At 44.6% G+C, this 22,416-nt stretch overlaps 1 protein-coding gene and 1 long non-coding RNA gene across 6 annotated transcripts in view; one reads left to right on the top strand and one right to left on the bottom strand.

The window, feature by feature from the left end:
• SERHL2 (serine hydrolase like 2) overlaps positions 1–12,551 on the bottom strand; it is a 405,871-nt gene extending 393,320 nt beyond the window's left edge. For 2 of the 5 annotated variants that reach the window (XM_073586683.1, XM_073586691.1), the window contains exon 1: positions 12,158–12,309. The gene's annotated coding sequence lies outside the window, so the exon portion shown is untranslated. Of the gene's footprint in view, positions 1–12,157; positions 12,314–12,422 lie in introns of those variants that run through there. The other 3 variants (XM_073586685.1, XM_073586692.1, XM_073586682.1) reach the window with 3 other exon arrangements.
• A 188-nt stretch (positions 12,552–12,739) lies between these two features.
• Positions 12,740–21,745, top strand: LOC141098712 (uncharacterized). The gene is made up of 2 exons (XR_012234323.1): positions 12,740–12,958; positions 19,680–21,745. It is a non-coding gene; the product is annotated as an uncharacterized lncRNA (long non-coding RNA).
• Positions 21,746–22,416: the final 671 nt, after the last annotated feature.

Here is a 22,416-nt window from a genome sequence, read left to right as displayed (position 1 = left end):
ATAACGCCGCCCAATCAGTTAACCTGCTAGAGAGATCCTTCGTTGCTCCCAAGCATGACATCACACTCCTTAGGAGGAAGGTAATGCCACTGTGGCGACCGTACCCCTGGGGGCGACACAAGTGCACTGACGCCCAGCCACTGCTCGATGAATCTGCTGGTACATTGACCCAGACCACTACATTCCCCTCGCACGCTACACGGCCTGAATCTGACCCTGATGAAACTCAGGTTACCCTTCCCATATACAGTTCCATCTTACACGGTGACAAAGAGGAAGCTGCAGATGAAAGTGCAGGTTCGGCCCACCCGCCATCAGACACTACCGTACTATCAGGGGCCCTGTGCCAGTGCCGTCGCCAATGAGTGGGCCCCCCCTGCTTGCTCAGGATCACAGCACTTGCAAGGTTGAAATACTGTGCAGTGAGATGGAAGATGGGGACGACGAGGAGTCCAGACTAGTACAGGGATTCCCTAGCGAGGTGACTTATTTGATTGTTTTCAATGTTGGGACAGCAATTTTTGGGGAGCACTATACTCTGGAGAATGATAGATGGGGCCCACCATACACTGGAACATTCCAAAGGTGGACATCAGACACTGGAGCAGCATTTACAGGGCCCATTATACACTAGAGCATTAGAAATGGGGCCCATTATGTTTGGAGCATTATTTGGGCCCATAAGATAGTGGAGCTTCATCCATGGGGACCAACATATACTGTAGCATTATGTGGAGCTCATCATATACTGTTTCAAACATTATATGGGACCAATGATTCTGTATGGAGAAATAGATGGGCCTCGTCATGAGATGTAAAAAGTGAAGTATTTTTCATTGTACTATACCGCTATTTCTCTGCCGTATCGGAGCATGATGAGTTGTGGTATGTGTTAAAGGGGCGCTCTTTCGCCCAGGGCACATGAAAACCTGGAGCCAGCCCTACCCCCCTCAACTTTAGCCAAATAACCCCCATTTTTCAGTGCGTAACTTGTATTATGAAGTTAATTAAGGTTGACACGCTTAAGTAAGAAGAATTGATGCTTTTGGCATTCAAATGGGCACTGTAGGTGTGTTTCCTGTCCTCCTCTCACTGCCGACTTTTATTCCCCATTGACTTACATTGGGTTTCGTGTTTCGGGACGACCCCGACTTTTCCCTATAATTGGACGATCTTGCTCGACCCGACTTTTGGAAAAGTCGGGTTTCACGAAACGAAACTCGACCCTAAAAAACCAAAAGTCGCTCAACTCTACATAAGATCATTTCTATAATTTAAACCTTGTGGGTACCGTGCATCAAGCGCAAGTATCCAAAACGCTTCCCGACAATGTAATAAGTATTCCCAGTCACCCCCTCTAGGGGGTTTCGCTACCCGTTTTATTCCCTTTACTTTGAGACTACATAAATTGCCCCTGTGTGTTTCAAGAAAATGTTTAGATAAGCCAGACACATTCTTACGACTGGACATAGACTCTGGATTAGAGGCAGTAATGTGCTCACCTAATCTTCTCTTCAAGCCGCGTGTGGTACAACCAATGTAGTAAATACCGCACAATGTGCACTCTGCCATATACACTAAATGTGTGGTATTGCAATTCATATAGGTTTTAATTTTATAAGTTTGTTGTGTGCTATAATTAACAAATTTATCTGTGATAGCCATATAACGGCACAAGCCGCACAATTTTTCGCCACACTTATAATTCCCCAAATAATTTAACCATGTAGGTTTAGTGCGATCTGATAAATACAGCGAGGGGGACAGAAAATGACTCAAATTTATGTCCCTCTTTGGAACACACCTATATCCTCCAGCTAATATTTGCGATAAAACAGGATCTTAATGCAATAAGGGAAGATGTTTATGTAGAATTTTAATAACACCCTTGTAATCTGAACTAAAAGCGGTTGAGAAAGTAGGAATATTTTTATTTTGAATAGTGTGTGATGTGCCACTTTGCAATAAGCTGTTCCTATTTCTGTTATCCACTTTCTTAATGGCCCTGTTTAACATCCAGTTCTTATAACCCCTTTTTGATAACCTAGTACAAATTTTGCGACTCTCAGATTTATAAAGGGCATCATTAGAGCACGTTCTCTTGGCACGGATTAGTTCACCCAACAGTAAATTACGTATCACATGTGGCGGGTGACAACTATCCGCATGCAATATGGCATTACCACTAGTATCCTTTCTAAATATGGAAGTATGTATATTCCCCGTATTAACATCTCCCATGAGTTTAACATCAAGATATGTGGCACAAGCACCATGTATTTCATAGGTGAACCTGATATTTAAGGAATTATTCCCAATGTACCTGAAAAAATCAAGCATGCCAGGAGAGGGAGATACATCGCTGCGACCGAACCATAAGAAGATCACGTCATCAATGTATCTTCCCCACCACAGCACATTGTCCAAAAAGATATTATCCACAGTGTATATATATTTATTCTCCCAAAAGGACATATATAGGTTGGCCAAAGTAGGAGAAAATTTACACCCCATCGGGCAACCACATACCTGAAGATAGTACTGGGTATCAAATTTGAAAAAATTAGTGCTCAAAAGATGTTGCAATGCCATGATAATTAATCTTTTAAGATCAGAACTAAAGTTGCTTTTCTCAGTCAAAATATTGGAGACAGCGGATAATGCCAAATCATGAGGTATACATGAATATAAAGCAACAACATCGCATGTTAACCATGTATGATGAGGCCCCCATGTAACCTCCTGAAGTGCCTGCAATAGCTGTTTAGTATCTCTAATGTGACCTGGTGTTTTCAAAACCAAAGGTTGTAATTTTCTATCTATCCACTCAGAGAGTTTTTCATTAACCCCTCCAATGCCGGCCACTATGGGCCTGAAGGGTGGAGGGAACACGCCTTTGTGAGTTTTAGGCAAGGCATGGAACACAGGACACACTGGTTTATCCACATATAAAAAATCTCCACTATTTTGACTGTATCTCCCTCTCCTGGCATGCTTGATTTTTTCAGGTACATTGGGAATAATTCCTTAAATATCAGGTTCACCTATGAAATACATGGTGCTTGTGCCACATATCTTGATGTTAAACTCATGGGAGATGTTAATACGGGGAACATACATACTTCCTTATTTAGAAAGGATACTAGTGACAATGCCATATTGCATGTGGATAGTTGTCACCCGCCACATGTGATACGTAATTTACTGTTGGGTGAACTAATCCGTGCCAAGAGAACGTGCTCTAATGATGCCCTTTATAAATCTGAGAGTCGCAAAATTTGTACTAGGTTATCAAAAAGGGGTTATAAGGACTGGATGTTAAACAGGGCCATTAAGGAAGTGGATAACAGAACTAGGAACAGCTTATTGCAAAGTGGCACATCATACACTATTCAAAATAAAAATATTCCTACTTTCTCAACCGCTTTTAGTTCAGATTACAAGGGTGTTATTAAAATTCTACATAAACATCTTCCCTTATTGCATCAAGATCCGGTTTTATCGCAAATATTAGCTGGAGGATATAGGTGTGTTCCAAAGAGGGCCATAAATTTGAGTCATTTTCTGTCCCCCTCGCTGTATTTATCAGATCGCACTAAACCTACATGGTTAAATTATTTTGGGAATTATAAGTGTGGCGAAAAATTGTGCGGCTTGTGCCGTTATATGGCTATCACAGATAAATTTGTTAATTATAGCACACAACAAACTTATAAAATTAAAACCTATATGAATTGTAATACCAAACATTTAGTGTATATGGCAGAGTGCACATTGTGCGGTATTTACTACATTGGTTGTACCCAGTGGCGTAGCAACTGTTTGTGGCGCCCGGGGCGGTCGAAAAATTTGCCGCCCCTTTGGTCGTTGATAATCCGGATGCATCTGAAAAGACCACACTACACTCAAAGATGTCTGCTGTTATTATTTCTAAATTTATAGACTTTCATCTTCTTGATGATGCTGGATGAAGACCTAATGGCTTTTTTTATAATAATTTTTAATAATGTGACAGCAAAAAACAGAAAGTACAAATTATTTTCGAAACTTGGGTTTTGTTTTGTTTTTTTCAGGTTTTTCAATAAAAATAAAACATTCTAAGTATATAATAATATGCAATCATGTGTCCTTTTTTGAATACACTTAAAAACAGATAAAAAAAATTAGAAGGCTAGCACAAAAATGGGCATCAAAGTGGGCTATGAGGCATGGTATTGAAGGGGTTAAATGGCTTTGGGCCACTGATCTAACACCTGATATACATACCTAGTGATGCCCCACATGAAATTCATGTCACTCCAGCCTGGCACAAATGGGTTCTGGGCATCAGAACTTTGATGCCAGTTCAGGTGTTAGATCAGTGGCCCAAAGCCATTTAACCCCTTAAATTTAGCTGTTACTTATTCACATGTGTGAAAATTGGTTCTCTGCCCACTTTGATGCCAGTTTTGATGGCCATAACCCATTTGTGCCAGGCTGGATTGACATGAATTTCATGTGTGGCATCACAAGGTATGTAAATCACGTGTCAGATCAGTGGCACAAAGCCATTTAACCCCTTCAATACCATACCTCATAGCCCACTTTGATGCCCATTTCTGTGCCAGCCTTCTAATTTTTTTTATCTGTTTTTAAGTGTATTCACAAAAGGACACATGATTGCATATTTATTATATACTTTTATTTTTATTGAAAAACCTGAAAAAAACAGAAAATAAAAAATAGCCGAATAAGAAACCAACTTCAGCATTCGTCAATCTCCAGGACTCAAGGCCTGAGGCTGTCAAGGACCAGGTTGACCGGGCGGTGTGTGGCAGGCCGCAGGCAGGTCACGTGTCTCCCTCGTCCTCCCCTCACAGATATCACGGGCAACCCGGCAGCGCTTCCCGCCGTCCCCCTCACTCACCGGCTCCTGTGTCCCTCCCGGGATCCGCTCTGAGTCCTGCTGCGCCGGCTCAGCGCGAACACTTCCTCCAGGAGCAGACGGGTCTCTGAGTGCGCCCGCCGCCCAGCACCGGCTCAGGAGTGGACAGCAGCCGAGGCTCCAGTCCAGCAAGCCAGGTACTAGAAGAATTTGAAAGCGCCTGCACTGTGCGCCTCCGCGGAGTCCGCGCTGTTCTCCCACAGGCCACAGAGTGACAGAGAAGAGGAATTGAATTGCTGCCGCGCCGCCCCCACACACGTGCCGCCTGGGGCGAACCGCCCCTCCGCCCCCCCCACGCTACGCCACTGGTTGTACCACACGCGGCTTGAAGAGAAGATTAGGTGAGCACATTACTGCTTCTAATCCAGAGTCTATGTCCAGTCGTAAGAATGTGTCTGGCTTATCTAAACATTTTCTTGAAACACACAGGGGCAATTTATGTAGTCTCAAAGTAAAGGGAATAGAACGGGTAGCGAAACCCCCTAAAGGGGGTGACTGGGAATACTTATTACATTGTCGGGAAGCGTTTTGGATACTTGCGCTTGATGCACGGTACCCACAAGGTTTAAATTATAGAAATGATCTTATGTATTTTTATTGAGTATTGAGTCTGTTTTTTTTTTTCTTTTTCTCTCCTTTGAGGATTGTGAATTTCTATGTATTATGAATAAGATTATTATGCTATTTGAAATTTGTTATGTATTTACATATTTATACGTATATAATGCACATATTTTTGTATACTTCATGTGTTTTGTCTATTGGTGTTCAGGTGTTTTTTTTCAAGCAAGGGAGTGACTCCACCGTTAATTTGAGGGCTTAATTGCCAGCCTCTTTGATTATACACATGTGTGGAGTCTCTCGGTTGGTTGAGAATGTTTAGGCTAAGTGCACACGTACCAGAACTCTCGCGGAAATTACCGCGAAAATTCCGGAATTCCAGTCCGCGGGAAAAATCGCATTTTAAATTCCCGCGATTTTCCCGCGGAAAAACTAGCATTTTGCAAGCGTATTTAGCTTGCAAAATGCTAGCGTTATCCAAGCGATCTGTAGCATCGCTTGGAGAACTGATTGACAGGTTGGTCACACTCGTCAAACATAGTGTTTGACGAGTGTGACCAACTTTTTACTACTGAGGCCGCCTATGCAGCATCAGTAGTAAAAGATAGAATGTTAAAAAAAATAAAAAATAGTGTTATTCTTACCTTCCAACGTCCCGCGCAGCCGTTCCCAGTAATCCTTTGCGAAAATGCCCGCGATGACGTCCGTTCTCACGGGATCGCGATGTCTCGCGGTAATTCGCGATGACGTCGCGCGAATGACCGCGAGACTTCGCGATCCCGCGAGAACGGACGTCATCGTGGGCATTTTCGCAAAGGACTACTGGGAACGAGAGCGTGGAGAGAGGCGGGAAGGCTGCGCGGGACGTCGGAAGATGAGAATAACAATATTTTTTATTTTTAAATTCTATTTTTTACAGGGATATGGTACCCAGAGCCCGGAGGACAGTCTCCTCTCCTCCGGACCGTGGGTACCATCCGCAACTGTTCTGCTTACTTTTCGCATGGTGGGCACAGCCACATGCGGGAAGTAAGCAGAACAATGCATTCCTATGGGTGCGGGATCGCCGCGATTCCGCAAATTAATGAGCATGCTGCGGTTTTTACCGCGAAGCGATTCCGCCGCGGCAAAAACCGCAGCATTAGCACAGCATTGCGGAATCCCATAGGAATGCATGGGATGCTTATTTTTCGCGTTTTCGTGGCAAAATCGCGCGGTTAAAACCGCCGCGGAAACGCGAAAAAAACGCCACGTGTGAACTCAGCCTTACAACTAGTTTGCAATTTATTTTGTCTTATGCCTCTGAAGAAGAACCTGTTGTGAGGTTCGAAACACGTAAGGCGTGGGGGTCTTCTTCCCCTTTCTGTTTTATCATGAAAATATGTGAATAAAGTTTTTCCGTGGATTTTATCAAGTCTTCAGTGCCGGATCTTCCTTCTCTTCTTATGTTTGCTACACATGGTGGTCAGCCATTTGATCCATAGGCACGACCGGCTTACAGAGCACAAATCCCTTTCCCTTTTCCTATTTTTCTAAGTACTACTACTGACAGTCTCCTGTGCTTCAACTGCAAGCGGACTGGTCATATCAGTGTCACCTGTCTGGAAAGGCAGAAGAATCCCCCAGCCAAGGCCTCTGGACACCACGCCTCTGTTCTTTTGGTGGGAGGTGTGGTTGGGAGGATTGACCACAACGTTCAGCACGTCCAGGTGAGGGCCCATTTTACTAAAGGTCTCAAGGACACCGGGACTGAACAAACCCTCATCCGTCCTGGACTGGCGGCCCTTGAAGAGTTTATTGAGGGGAAAACCCTGACTGTCACCGGGATTGGAGGCACCCGTTGTCCCTTGCCAGTGGCCTGGGTTTTTCTTGATTGGGGTGCTGGGAGCGGGGTGAGGGAAGTGGGAGAGTCTGAAAACCTGCCCACTGATGTTTTATTCGGGACTGATTTGGGGAGGATGGTTGCCTACTGCGTCCCTGACACCCCTCCCCAATCTGATAATCAGAGTAATGTTAACCCTGATGATGATGATGTTGATGATGGTGGGAAACTGAATGTGTTACCTGCTAATTCCTTGATGAGTAATGATGCAACTAATAACCATTCTTTCTCCAGGAATGATGATGATGATGATTATGTATCTGTGCCGACTGAACCTGTTAATCATTTCTTTGAAACGGTAGATGTGTCCACAGGTACCGAAGTGCTCAGCCCCGTCACTCTGCGGAGTGAAACGGCTGAGGAACCCCTAGCAGGAGCATGCAACAGTGCTCAAGGAAATGGGGAGGTGAATGGGAACCATGAGAAATGTGATGCCCTGCAATCGACCAGTACCACCGAGGAAGGTAACTGGCCCATAAGTAGCACTGCTCCTGAAGTTGTTGGGGGTGGATGGGGAGGTAGAGCCCATAGCAGCGCCGGCTGGTGGGTCTGTTGAAATCCCCAGGGAAACAGCATACATAGCCGCTGTCACACAAAGTCAGAGTGCCCAGATCGCAGGTAGCGCCCTGCCTTCTAAACCCTCTTCTGCCACAGGAGTGACTGAACCAGAGATGGACCCAGAGCAGGTCCCAGAGGGTTCCAGCAAGGAGGGGACCTTGACATCACTTCTGGCTGCCTCCAGCCAGGAGTTCCAGGCCACTCTGCACTCAGATGCGAGCCTGGAGAAATTGAGAGACCTCGCCAAGACGCCCACCTCTGAGTCTGATAAGGAGAGGGTGTTCTGGGAATGAGGAAGGTTGTACCGGGAGACAGTACCTGTAGAATCTCAAAAGGAGTGGTTGAGGGAAAGACAGCTGGTCGTCCCCTATCAGTTCAGAACTGAGTTGTTGCGGATTGCCCATGAGTTTCCACTTGCTGGACACTTTAGGATTAGCAAAACTAAGGCACGGCTGTCTCAACACTTCTATTGGCCCAAGATGGGGACAGACGTCACAACCTAATGCCGCACCTGTACCACCTGTCAAAGAGTGGGTAAGGCGGGGCCTGCTCTTAAGGCTCCCCTTATCCCTTTGCCAGTGATAGAGGAGCCTTTCCAGAGAATCGCAGTGGGTTTGTGACATATTGGTGGCAGCGGTGGGATAACCATGATAAGCCCCACTGTGCCTGTGATAGCTGTGTGTCGGCAGTGCGTCGCGTCCCTCCGTCCGTGACATACCAGTGTCAGCAGTGGGATCGTGACAGTAGGTTACTACGGACTCTCACATGTTTACCCCGTAAATGTGGTAACAGCCCATTCAGTGCTTTTTCGACCGCCAGCAGTTCCCACTCATTTGATGATAGGCCCCTTTCTTCCTGGGCCCAGTAATTCTGGAGCCACAAGGTGTCTAGGTGGGATCCCCACCCTCAGGGACTGGCGTCTGTTGTGACTACCCTGGAGGCTCTGCACGTCCATGGTACTCCTCTTGGGGCTGATTCGATTTGCAACCTGGACTACAGAGTCTAGGAGGGTAAGCTTCCGCTCTAACTGCTTCTGTAGTACTAGGTCGCTTTGGAGTGCGCACCACTGTAGTTCCCTTGTATGGAACTGAGCTCATTTCACTGCTGGTATGCAGGAGGTTAGGGACCCCAACAACGACATCGCTTTTCTGAGTGTCAATTTCCGGCCTCTTTATTAATGTCAAGACTGTTTGATCTTTCGTTTTTCCTCTTGAAGGCGACACTCCAGTGATACTGAATCTATTAGTAGCCCCATGAAAACCTGTACCGTTGCCGGTTCCAGTCTGGATTATTTTAGGTTTAGCTGCCATCCAAGAGTCTTTAATGTGTCCATACTGTAATTATTCTGACTTGTTCCTGACAGTGAGAAAATGTTTTCTCCACGATCAAGAAGTCGTCCAGATACGGTATTATTAGAACATCCTTCTCCCTGAGATGCGCCGTCACCTCTAAAATGAGCTTTGTGAATACTCGAGGGGCTATTGCTAGCCCAAAGGACAGAGCTCTGTATTGAAAATGGCGTATTTGAGATCCTATCTGCAACGCTACCCTGAGGAAACTTGCGATCCTGCTGCCGGAGAGGGACGTGGTTGTATGCGTCCTTGAGATCTAGGACTGCCATGTAACATTGTGGGAAGAGGAATTTTACTGCCAATCTCACTGTATCCATTTTGAATTAAAGAATTACTAGATAACTATTGAGACCCTTTAGATTTATGATGGTTCTCTAGGAGTTGTCCGACTTCTTTATAAGAAATAGAGGGGAATAAAACCCCTTCTTCCTTTCGTCCACCTAAACTTCCAGCACATGCTTTTTTAACAGCAACACTACCTCTTCTTCCAGGCTCCGTTGTTTTTCCTGCGAGGGTTGTACTGGGGTCTGTGTGTACCTCTGTGGTGGCAGTTTGTGGAATCTTAACCCCTGGCCAGATCCTACAATCTGTCGAATCCAGGTGCTGGATGAAATCCTCTCCCAGGCAAAGAGGAAGCTGAGAGCTTCCCTCCCACCTGGGAAAAGCAGTCACTGGGAGGATTTTTTGGTGTCCCTGGAGGGCTTGCCGAAGTAAAAGCCTCTCCCTCCCTTGGATCGCTTGTCAAAGCTGTGTCTGTAGAATCATAGAATCGTAGAGTTGGAAGGGACCTCCTGGGCCATCTGGTCCAACCCCCTGCTCAAAGCAGGATTCGCTAAATCATCCCAGTCAGATGTCTGTCCAGCCTCTGTTTGAAGACTTCCATTGAAGGAGTACTCACCACTTCTCGTGGCAGCTTGTTCCACTCATTGATCACTCTGTCAAAAAGTTTTTTCTAATATCTAATCTGTGTCTCCTCCCATTCAGTTTCATCCCATTGCTTCTAGTCTTTCCTTGTGCAAATGAGAATAAAGTTGATCCTTCTACAATGTGACACCCCTTTAGATATTTGTAGACAGCTATTAAGTCTCCTCTCAGTCTTCTCTTTTGCAAACTAAACATTCCCAAATCCTGCAACCTTTCCTCATAAGACAGGGTTTGCAGACCGGTCACCATTCTGGTCGCTCTTTTCTGAACTTGCTCCAGTTTGTTGATGTCTTTTTTAAAATGTGGTGCCCAAAACTGGACACAATATTCCAGATGAGGTCTGACCAAAGAGGAGTAGAGGGAAATAATGACTTCACGTGATCTAGACTGTATGCTTCTGTTAATACATCCTAGAATTGCATTTGCCTTTTTTGCTGCTGCATCACACTGTTGACTCATATTCAGTCTGTGATCTATTAGTATACCCAAGTCATTTTCACATGTGCTGTTGCTTAGCCCTATTCCTCCCATTCTGTATATGCTTTTTTCATTTTTATTGCCCAGATGTAGTACTTTGCATTTTTCCCTGTTAAAAACCATTCTGTTAGTTGCTGCCCACTTCTCCAGTTTATTTATATCTTTTTGAATCCTCTCTCTCTCTTCTCTAGTATTAGCTATCCCTCCTAGCTTTGTGTCTCGGTCTCTGTATTGCTGTCTCCTGAATTTCTGACCTTTTTGAAAGGAGTGCCGAAAGGACGGAAATGGCTGTCTTGGAAAACTCTTCTTCTTGTCTCCGGTCTTTTCCAGGACTTCATCTAGTGCCTGGCCAAGCAAGAAGTTACCCTCACAAGGCAGAGTGCAGAGCATAATTTTTTCCTGTGTATCCCCGAGCCAGCATTGAAGCCACACTGTGCGACATCCCGCATTGGCCAGTGCTGCTGACTTGGCTGTCAACTTTGCTGAGTCCGCTGAGGCATCAGCTAAAAATACTGCAGCTGCTCTGATGGCCGGTATTGTATGGCCAGTATTGCCTCTAAGATGGCTTCCCTGGAGACTGTGATCTTCCAGATTGCCCACCAGACCTTCAAAGATCTAGCCACACAAGTGGCAACAATGGCTGGCCTTAATGCCCCCGCCGAGGTCACCCAAGTCGTTTAAGAAAACTATCGGTCTTCCTATCTAATGGTTCCTTCAGGGAACCCAAGTCCTCAAATGGGAGGGAAGACTTTCTGGAGATTTTTGAGATGGCTACATCAATCCTCAGAACCTTGTCCCAGGACGAAGACACTTCGTCAAAAGGGTTTTTCCTTTATAAGGAACTAATTATTTGTGTTCTCTTTTCTGGTTTCTCTCATTCTTTTTTAATGAGGCCCTGCAATTGTTCTTTAATGGGGAAAGCTCTACGTCATTTCCTCTGCAAGCTGCTAAACATAAGTTCCTGGGCCATCTTTTTTGCTTTCTCATCCACCAGCTCCATGGTAGACCGGATGACCTTTATAAGTCTGTCCGTAGCCTCTACTGGAAACGTCACCTCCTCATCCAAACTACTGTCAGAGTATCGTGACTAATCTGAGTCCCCCGGCTCTGACCCCGTGGAGTCTTGAGATACAAACGAGGAGCTGGATCTGTCTCCCCTTATTGTCTATGTGTGTTGGGGCCTGTAATGCTCTAACTGACCTGCAGACCTCTGATTGTATCAGGGATTTTAGGTTTGCAGAGAAAGCGGGAGTCTCTTCAGCAATTGTCCTGTCATTACAGTTCTGATATAGTCTCTTATCCCAAGATGCTGCCATCTGACGTCTACATAGGGGACACTCTTTATTCTTAGTTTTTGACTTGCTCTTTTTACAGACTCCCTATACTCCACCCCACCAATATATACAAAAAGAGGGGAGAGTAGGAGATAGCAGAGAAAGAGAACAGACATTAGTGTTACTGTACTTTGTCGAAGCTTACTCACTACTCGGACGCTTCAACGGGTACCGGATTCGGAGGATGAATGGTGTTCTCAATGTCTCCCGGAGAGACTATGGACCCATCCTTCCTGGAACCACGAAGATCTGCCCGAGCGGCCCCCACTGCTGCTACGGCATGGCTGATTTTTTTTTTCCTGTGAGTGCGACCGCTTATCTGGCTCCTGCTGATGATGAGGCTGCAAGTGCTCTGGCGAAAAAGTATCCATAATTGCCCACGCCAGCACTTCTGCTTACCCCTTAATTACCTGCACACATTGACACCACCTGGCTATTAACCCCCATGTGTGCCGCCAGGCCCCATGCTCGCACCCGTCCCGGTTCATGCTCCCCGGATGTCACAGGGTCCTCTACGCAGCCCATGCAGTGCGCGCTCCTGCCCAGGACCCCTCACGCACCCTGTCTCCACTTGCAGAGCGCGCTGGGTCACTTCCGTTACGTGCGCCCAGGTTGTCCTCTCCATGACACCTGGGTGTACGTGCCATAATGCAGGTCAACGCGTGCCCGGTCTCCACTTCGGGAGCGCACTGGGCTACTTCCGGGGTGCGCTCCCAGGCTGTCTCCGGCTGCTTTCCATGATACCTGTGTGTACGCGCTGCAACCCAGGACTGCACGTGCACCCGGTCTCACTGTACCCGGCCCCCGTCATCCACGCAGCCACCGCGCTGCCCCACTGTCTGGGCCCGGACTCTCATATCCACGGGCAGGATGAAGTAGGTGGCCTCGGACGCTGCGGTCAGGTCATCGTACCGGAGGAAGTAGCTTCATTCCTGGACATTTACAGGTAATTCAGGGAGGGCGCAGTCTGGGGCTTCCACCCAGGCATTGACCAACTGATTGCCTGGCGATCCAGCTCAACAGGGAGGGCACGATAATGTGGCCTCCTTGGAGCTTATTTCACCCAGGCATTGATGTGCCTCACGGGCTGCATGGCCACCCAGTTCATCAGGGAGGGCACGATAAACATGGCCTCCGAGGATCTCTTATCTCACCTGGCCATTGCCTCACAGGTCGTGGCCATGCTTTCACTCATGGAGGGCATGGCGAGACATGGCCTCCGAGGCGACTACTAGCACCTGGTGACGGATGCAGCAGACCGTTGCCTGCCAATAAACCATCCGACCCAGGCATCCTCTTCTGTCTTCAAGCTTTCATCTTGAAGGTTCCCCATCAAGGACAGGAAACCAACTGATGCAGAGAGGAGCTGCCCATTTTATCTTGAAGGTTTCCTGTCTTTGAAGGGACGAATCCCCTCTCTCGTGGTGTCGTCATGGGTGATGGAAAAAGTAAGAATTTAATTTTAAAAAAAATTCAATAATTGTAAAAATATTTAAAAAAAAATAATAAAAAAAAAAATTATTTGATCATTAAATGTTTGAAAAAAAATCTAAACAATAAACGTACACATTTAACATTGCTGCGTCCATAACGACCCGACCATTAAAACTGTCCCACTTGTTATCCCCTTTAGTGAACCCCCATAAAAAAACAAGGCATAAAACAATGCTTTATCATCATATCGCTGAACAAAGTGGAATAACACGCGATCAAAAAGATAGATATAAGTAAACGTAGTACCGCTGAAAACATCATCTTGTCCCACAAAAGACGAGCCACCATACAGCATCATCACCGAAAAAAAGAAAGTTATAGCTGTCAGAATAAAGCAATGCAAAACAATTATTTTTCGATAAAATAGTTTTAAATATATAAAAGTGCCAAAACATAAAAAAAAGATATAAATGAGGTATTGCTGTAATCATACTGACACAAAGAATGAAACTGCCTTATCAATTTTACCACACGCGGAACGGTGTAAACGCCCACCCACCCCCGCCCCACCCCCCAAAAAAATCATGTATTGCTGGGTTTTGCTCATTCTGTCTCCCAAAAATTGGAATAAAAAGTGATAAAAAAAAGTCATTTTCCAGAAAATGGTACCAATAAAAACGTCAACTCGTCCCGCCAAAAACAAGACCTCACATGACTCTGTGGGCTAAAATATGGAAAAGTTATAGCTCTCAAAATGTGGTGATACAAAACTATTTTTTGCAATAAAAAGCGTCTTTTAGTGTGTGCCAGCTGCCAAACATCAAAACCCGCTGTAAATAGTAAATAAAACCCCCCCTTTTTCACCCCCTTAGTTATGGAAAAGTAATAAAATAAAAAGATGTATTTATTTCAATTTTCCCGTTAAGGTTGGGGCTAAAGTAAAGGTTAAGGTTGTGGCTAGAGTTGGGGCTGGGATTAGGGTTAGGGGTGTGTGGAGGTTAGGGTTGGAGTTAGAATTGGGGGGTTTCCACTGTTTAGGCACATCAGGGACTCTCCAAACGTGTCATGGCGTCTAATCTCAATTCCAGCCAGTTTCAAACTCTGCCATTTGCCCCAAACAGTGGTTTACCCCCATATATGGCGTATCAGCGTACTCAGGACAAATTGCACAACAACTTGTGTGGTCCAATTTCTCCTGTTATCCTTGGGAAAATAAAAAATTGTAGGCGAAAAATCATTATTGTAGAAAAAATATGATTTTTTTAATTTCACGGCTCTACGTTATAAACATCTGTGAAGCACTTGGAGGTTCAAAGTGCTCAACACACATCTAGATAAGTTCCTTAGGAGGTCTAGTTTCCAAAATTGTGTCACTTGTGTGGGATATCCACTGTTTAGGCACATCAGGGGCTCTCCAAGCGCAGCATGGCGTCCGATCTCAAGTCCACCCAATTTTGCATTGAAAAGTCAAACGTCGCACCTTCCCTTCCGAGCTCTGCCATGCGCACAAACAGTGGTTTACCTGCATATATGGGGTATCAACGTACTCAGGAAAAATTGTACAACAACTTTTGGGGTCCAATTTCTCTTGTTACCCTTGGAAAAATAAAAAGTTGGATCTGAATTAAATTTTTTTGTGAAAAAAAGTTAAATGTTCATTTTTTGAAACATTACAAAAATTCCTGTGACGCACCGGAAGGGTTAATAAACTACTTAAATGTGGTTTTGAGCACCTTGAGTGGTGCAGTTTTTAGAATGGTGACACTTTTGGGTATTTTCTATCATACAGGCTGTAACGATAATGTAAAATATCATGTATGATGTTTCCGGAACGTTCCAGAATCTTCCATTCTCTACACTCTCTAGAACGATTCATAGCAGCACAGAGACAAGCGACCCCCCCTTCCCCCTTGTCACACATTGCATCAGTTTGTGTTTCCTCTGTCTGCATCCTAGGTGCAGTTCTCTGACTGACCTGAGGGTAAGGGGGGCGCCGGAGAACTGCGAGTTCCAAAGTGAAACTGGAAAGTAGGATATACATAAATCCCGGCAGTTCATGACATATTGTGGCAGCAGTGGGATACCTACAATAAGCCCCTGCGATAAATTGTTAGGGCAAGACTAGCTTGCTGTTTTCGTCACATTGTTGGCAGCAGTGGGATAACTAAGATAAGCCCCACTGCACATGTGATAGCCGTGTGTGGCCAAAGGTCATACAACCCCTTGTCCTGACATAGACCCCTCAAAATGACTTCAAATGTGATGTGGAAAAAAATGGTGTTGTAAAAAAGAAATTGCTGGTCAACTTTTAACCCTTATAACTTCCTAACAAGCAAAAATTTTGGTTCCAAAATTGTGCTCATGTAAAGTAGACATGTGGGAAATGTTACTTATTAAGTACTAGAGGTGTGCCCGATGCTATCGCATCGGGAGGGAAGGGTGCGTGGGGTGTGTGTGTGTGAGTACATGTGTGTGTACGTGTGTGTGTGTGAGTACATATGTGTGTGAGTACATATGTGTGTGTGTGTACGTGTGTGTGTCCTGCAGCTGGCTGCTCACCCACCTCCGTTCAGTCATAGCCGGCAGGAAAGAGGGTGGTTTGCGGCCTGAACTGGAGATGTGAGTACGTGTGGGTAGGTGTGTGTGAGAGTACGTGTGTGTGTACGTGAGTGTGTGTACGTGAGTATGTGTGTGTGTACGTGAGTATGTGTGTGTGTATGTGAGTACGTGTGTGTGTATGTGAGTACATGTGTGTATGCGATTGCATGTGTATGTGTGTATATGTGAGTACGTGTGTGTATATGATTGTGTGTTTGTGTGTATGTGAGTACGTGTGTGTAAGTGAATACATGTGTGTGTGTATGTGAATACGTGTGTGTGTGTATGTGAATACGTGTGTGTGTGTATGTGAGTACGTGTGTGTATGTAAGTACGTGTGTGTGTGTGAGTACATGTGTGTGTATGTGAGTACGTGTCTATGTGAGCACGTGTGTATATGAGTATGTGTGTGTGTGCACATGTGAGTACGTGTGTATGTGAGTACGTGTGTGTATGTGAGTACGTGTGTGTATGTGAGTATGTGTATGTGAGTATGTGTGTGTATGTGAGTACGTGTATGTGTATGTGAGTACGTGTGTATGTATGTGAGTGCGTGTGTGTGTATGTGAGTGCGTGTGTGTGAGTACGTGTGTGTGTACCTACGTGTGTGTACATACGTGTGTGTGTGTACGTGTGTGTATGTGAGTACGTGTGTGTATGTGAGTACGTGTATGTGTGTATGTGAGTACGTGTGTGTGAGTACGTGTGTGTATGTGAGTACGTGTGTGTGTGTACGTACATGTGTGTGTGTATGGGTGTGTATGTGAGTACATGTGTGTGTATGTGAGTATGTGTGTGTGTGTGTATGTGAGTACGTGTGTGTATGTGAGTACGTGTGTGTATATGTGAGTACATGTGTGTATGTGAATACGTGTGTGTACGTACTGTACGTGTGTGTGTATGTACGTGTGTGTACGTATGTGTGTGTGTACATGTGTTTGTATGTACATGTGTGTGTGTACATGTGTGCGTGTACATGTGTGCGTGTATGTACATGGTGGGTAGGCAGCGGCGGGGAGGTCGGCGGCGTGGCCAGCGGCGGCGGTGGGGGAGTTCAGTGGCGGCAGGTCCAGCGGTGGAGGGGGCCTGGCGTTGTGCACAGGCCGCGAGCCACGGTCTTTCCAGCCGGCTGAGACGGAGGTGGGTGGGCAGGCAGCGGCAGATCCGGCGGGGGGAGGTATATGTGAGTATGTGTGTGTGTATATGTGAGTACGTGTGTGTATGCGAGTATGTGTGTGTGTGTATGTGAGTACATGTGTGTATGTGAGCACGTGTGTGTGTATGTGAGTATGTGTGTGTGTATGTGAGTATGTATGTGTGTACGTATGTGTGTGTACATACGGGTGTGTGTACGTACATGTGTGTGTGTGTACGTACATGTGTGTATGTGTATGTACATGTGTGTGTGCGCATGTACATGTGTGTACGGGTGTGTGTATATATGTGTGTGTATGTACATGGTGGGCAGGCAGCGGCGGGTCCAGCGGCGGTGGTGGGGGGGTCCAGCGGCGGGGGGGAGTCCCGGCGCCTCCCTTCTTCATGCGATGATGTCCTCTTCTCCCATCCTGTAATGGCTCCGGCGCAAGTGCACTGCTCTGCCCTGTTGAGGGCAGAGCAGAGTCCTGCAGTGCGCAGGCGTCGGGAGAGGTCTAGCGCCTGCGCACTGCAAAATTCTACTCTGCCCTCAACAGGGCAGAGCAATGCGCCTGTGCCGGAGCCATTTCAGGACGGGAGAAGAGGACGTCATCACATGAAGAAGGGAGGTGCCGGACCGGACCGCACACCTCCGTGAGTATAATATAACGTGTTTTTCTTCTCTTTCAGGTTACATCGGAGGCTTATCTACAGCATTACAGAATGCTGTGCCCCCTATGTCTATGCCGGCAGCTGAAAGGCCAAAAAAAGGGTGACAGATTCCTTTTAAATGCCACTGACAGCTGCATTTAAATGGTACTTCCGGCCGCCAGGCCGGAAATATGTACACTCCTGACCCCGTCACATGATCGGGGGTCATCGGTGCATCGGCATAACAACCAGAGGTCTCCTTGAGACCTCTATGGTTGTTGATGCCGGATTGCTGGTTGTTGATGCTGAAAAAAATTAAAAAAACATAAAAGTTTAAATCGCCCATCTTTTGCCACATTCAAAATTAAACAATAAAAATAAAATCAAAGATAGACATATTTGGCATCGCCGCGTTCAGAATTGCCCTATCGGTAAAACAAAGGGTTAACTTGATCGCTAAATGGCGTAGCGAGAAAAAATGAAAACACCAGAATTACATTTTTTTGTTGCCGTGACAGTGCATTAACCCCTTCATGACCCAGCCTATTTTGACCTTAATGGCCTGGCCATTTTTTGCAATTCTGACCAGTGTCCCTTTATGAGGGAATAACTCAGGAACGCTTCAACGGATCCTAGCGATTCTGAGATTGTTTTTTCATGACACATTGGGCTTCATGTTAGTGGTAAATTTAGGTCAATAATTTTTGCATTTATTTGTGAAAAAATCAGAAATTTGGTGAAAACTTTGAAAATTTCACAATTTTCAAATTTTGAATTTTTATTCTGTTAAACCAAAGAGTTATGTGACACAAAATAGTTAATAAACAACATTTTCTACATCTCTACTTTTCATCAGCATAATTTTGGAAGCAAAGTTTTTTTGTTAGGAAGTTATAAGAGTTAAAAGTTGACCAGCGATTTCTCATTTTTACAACAAAATTTACAAAACCATTTTTTTAGGGACCACCTCACATTTGAAGTCAGTTTGAAGGGTCTATATGGCTGAAAATACCCAAAAGTGACACCATTCTAAAAACTGCACCCCTCAAGCGGATAAAAACCACATTCAAGAAGTTTATTAACCCTTCAGTTATTTCACAGCAGCAGAAGCAACTTGGAAGGAAAAAATGAACATTTAACTTTTTAGCTACAAAAATGATCTTTTAGCAACAATTTTTTTTATTTTCCCAAGGGTAAAAGGAGAAAGCGGACCCCAAAAGTTGTCCAATTTGTCCAGAGTACGCTAAAACCCCATATGTGGGGAATCCACCGTTTGGGAGCACGGCAGGGCTCGGAAGGGAAGAAGCGCCATTTGACTTTTTGAATGGAAAATTAGCTCCAATGCTTAGCGGACACCATGTCGCATTTGGAGAGCCCCTGTGTGCCATAACTTTGGAGCTCCCCCACAAGTGACCCGATTTTGGAAACTAGACCCCTTAAGTAACTTATCTAGATGCATAGTGAGCAATTTGAACCCCAAGATGCTTCACAAATTGATCTTTAAATATGAAAAAGTGCTTTTTTTCACAAAAATTTTCTTTTAGCCTCAATTTTTTCTTTTTCACATAGGCAGCAGGAAAAATGAATCCTAAAATTTGTTGGACAATTTCTCTTGAGTACACCGATACTTCATATGTGGTCATAAACCACTGTTGGGGCGCATGGCAGGGCTCGGAAGGGAAGGAGCGCCATTTGACTTTTTGAATTGAAAATTAGCTCCAATCGGACACCATGTCGCGTATGGAGAGCTCCTGTGTGCCTAAACATTGGAGCTCCCCCTAAAGTGTACAATTTTTCTACATTTTATTTTAATTTTAATTAATAACATTTATTTTTTTCTCTTTGATTAGTTTAGTTTCAACTGGAATACTTCTCAGCTGATTTGGCTTTGTGTGTAACTGCATCAGGAAGATATTATCATGTATTTTTGATGCGGCGGGTTCTTGTCCCGTCTCTGGCTCATGGACTGAGGCAACCAAAGTAGCAGAAAACAGTGGCACATATGCTGCACATTGCGATTGCCCTATCAGTGGCCAAAGTTGCCCACCATCCAGAAATTCCAGGACACTCTATGAAAATATGGCAATTTTTTGCCCGGTCTATAAAAAAAATTAAGGTGGGCATGATTTTTTTTTTAACCCCTTCATGACCCAGCCTATTTTGACCTTAATGACCTGGCCATTTTTGGCAATATTGACCAGTGTCCTTTTATGAGGTAATAACTCAGGAACGCTTCAACGGATCCTAGCGATTCTGAGATTGTTTTTTCGTGACATATTTGGCTTCATGTTAGTGGTAAACTTAGGTCAATAATGTTTTCATTTACTTGTGAAAAAAATGGAAATTTGGTGAAAATTTTGAAAATTTCGCAATTTTCACATTTTTAATTTTTATTCCGTTAAACCAGAGAGTTATGTGACACAAAATAGTTAATAAATAACATTTCCCACATGTCTACTTTACATCAGCACAATTTTGGAAACAAAATTTTTTTTTGTTGGGAAGTTATAAGGGTTAAAAGTTGACCAGCGATTTCTCATTTTTACAACAAAATTTACAAAACCATTTTTTTTAGGGACCACCTCACATTTGAAGTCACTTTGAGGGGTCTATATGGCAGAAAATACCCCAATGTGACACCATTCTAAAAACTGCACCCCTCAAGCTACTCAAAACTATATTCAAGAAGATTATTAACCCTTCAGGTGCTTCACAGCTACTAAAGCAATGTGGAAGGAAAAAATGAACATTTTAATTTTTCCAATAAAAAATTTCTTTTAGCATCAATTTTTTCATTTTCACATGGGCAACATGATAAAATGGATCCTAAAATTTGTTGGGGAATTTCTTCTGAGTACACCGATACCTCATATGTGAAGGGAAGGAGCGTCATTTGACTTTTTGAATGGAAAATATGCTGGAATATTTAGCGGTTGCCATGTCGCGTTTGGAGAGTCCCTGTGCACCTAAACATTGGAGCTCCCCCACAAGTGACCCCATTTTGGAAACTAGACTCTCCAAGGAACTTATTTAGATGCATAGTGAGCACTTTGAACCGCCAGGTGCTTCACAAATTGATCCATAAAAAAAGGACTTTTTTTTCACAAAAATTTTCTTTTAGCCTCAGTTTTTTCATTTTCACATGGGCAGTGGGATAAAATGGATCCTAAAATTTGTTGGGCAATTTCTCCTGAGTGCACAGATACCTCATATGTGGTCATAAACCACTGTTTGGGCACACGGCAGGGTCCCGAAGGGAAGGAGCACCATTTGACTTTTTGAATGGAAAATTAGCTCCAATCGTTAGTGGACACCATGTCGTGTTTGGAGAGCCCCTGTGTGCCTAAACATTAGAGCTCCCCCACAAGTGACCCCATTTTGGAAACTAGACCACCCAAGGAACTTTTCTAGATGTGTGGTGAGGACTTTGAACCCACAAGTGCTTCACAGAAGTTTATGACGCAGAAAAGTGAAAATAAAAAAATAATTTTTTTTCCTCAAAAATGATCTTTTAGCCCGCTATTTTTTATTTTCACAATGCTAACAGGAGAAATTGGACCACAAAAGTTGTTGTGTAATTTGTCCTGAGTACACCGATACCCCATATGTCAGGGGAAACCACTGTTTGGGCGCATGGGAGAGCTCAGAAGGGAAGGAGCGCAATTTTGGAATGCAGACTGATGGGATGTTCTGCGGGCATCATGTTGCGTTTGCCGAGCCCCTGATGTGCCTAAACAGTAGAAACCCCCCACAAGTGACCCCATTTTGGAAACTAGACCCCCCAAGGAGCTTATCTAGATGTGTAGTGAGCACTTTGAACCCCCAAGTGCTTCACAGAAGTTTATAAACGCAGAGCCATGAAAATAAAAAATCATTTTTTTTCCTCAAAAATGATTTTTTAGCCTGCAATTTTTTATTTTCACAAGGTTAACAGGATAAATTCGACCCCAAAAGTTGTTGTACAGTTTGTCCTGAGTACGCTGGTACCCCATATGTGGGGGGGGCCACTGTTTGGGCACACATCGGGGCTCGGAAGGGAAGTAGTGACGTTTTGAAATACCGACTTGATGGAATGGTCTGCGGGCGTCATGTTACGTTTGCAGAGCCCCTGATGTGCCTAAACAGGGAAACCCCCACAAATGACACCATTTTGGAAACTAGACCACCCAAGGAACTTATCTAGATATGTGGTGAGCATTTTGAACCCCCAAGTGCTTCACAGAAGTTTATAACGCAGAACCGTGAAAATAAAAAAATCTTTTTTTTCCTCATAAAATGATTTTTTAGCCCGCAATTTTTTATTTTCACAAGGTTAACAGGATAAATTCGACCCCAAAAGTTGTTGTACAGTTTGTCCTGAGTACGCTGGTACCCCATATGTGGGGTGGACCACTGTTTGGGCACACATCGGGGCTCGGAAGGGAAGTAGTGACGTTTTGAAATACCGACTTGATGGAATGATCTGCGGGCGTCATGTTACATTTGCAGAGCCCCTGATGTGCCTAAACAGTGGAAACCCCCCACAAGTGACCCCATTTTGTAAACTAGACCCCCCAAGGAACTTATCTAGATGTTTGATGAGCACTT

Source organism: Dendrobates tinctorius, unplaced genomic scaffold (genome assembly GCF_039654945.1).
Source record: "Dendrobates tinctorius isolate UK_male_01 unplaced genomic scaffold, ASM3965494v1 ptg000094l, whole genome shotgun sequence".
NCBI classification, from domain to species: domain Eukaryota; kingdom Metazoa; phylum Chordata; class Amphibia; order Anura; family Dendrobatidae; genus Dendrobates; species Dendrobates tinctorius.
This window is presented reverse-complemented; position numbering and strand designations above follow the sequence as displayed.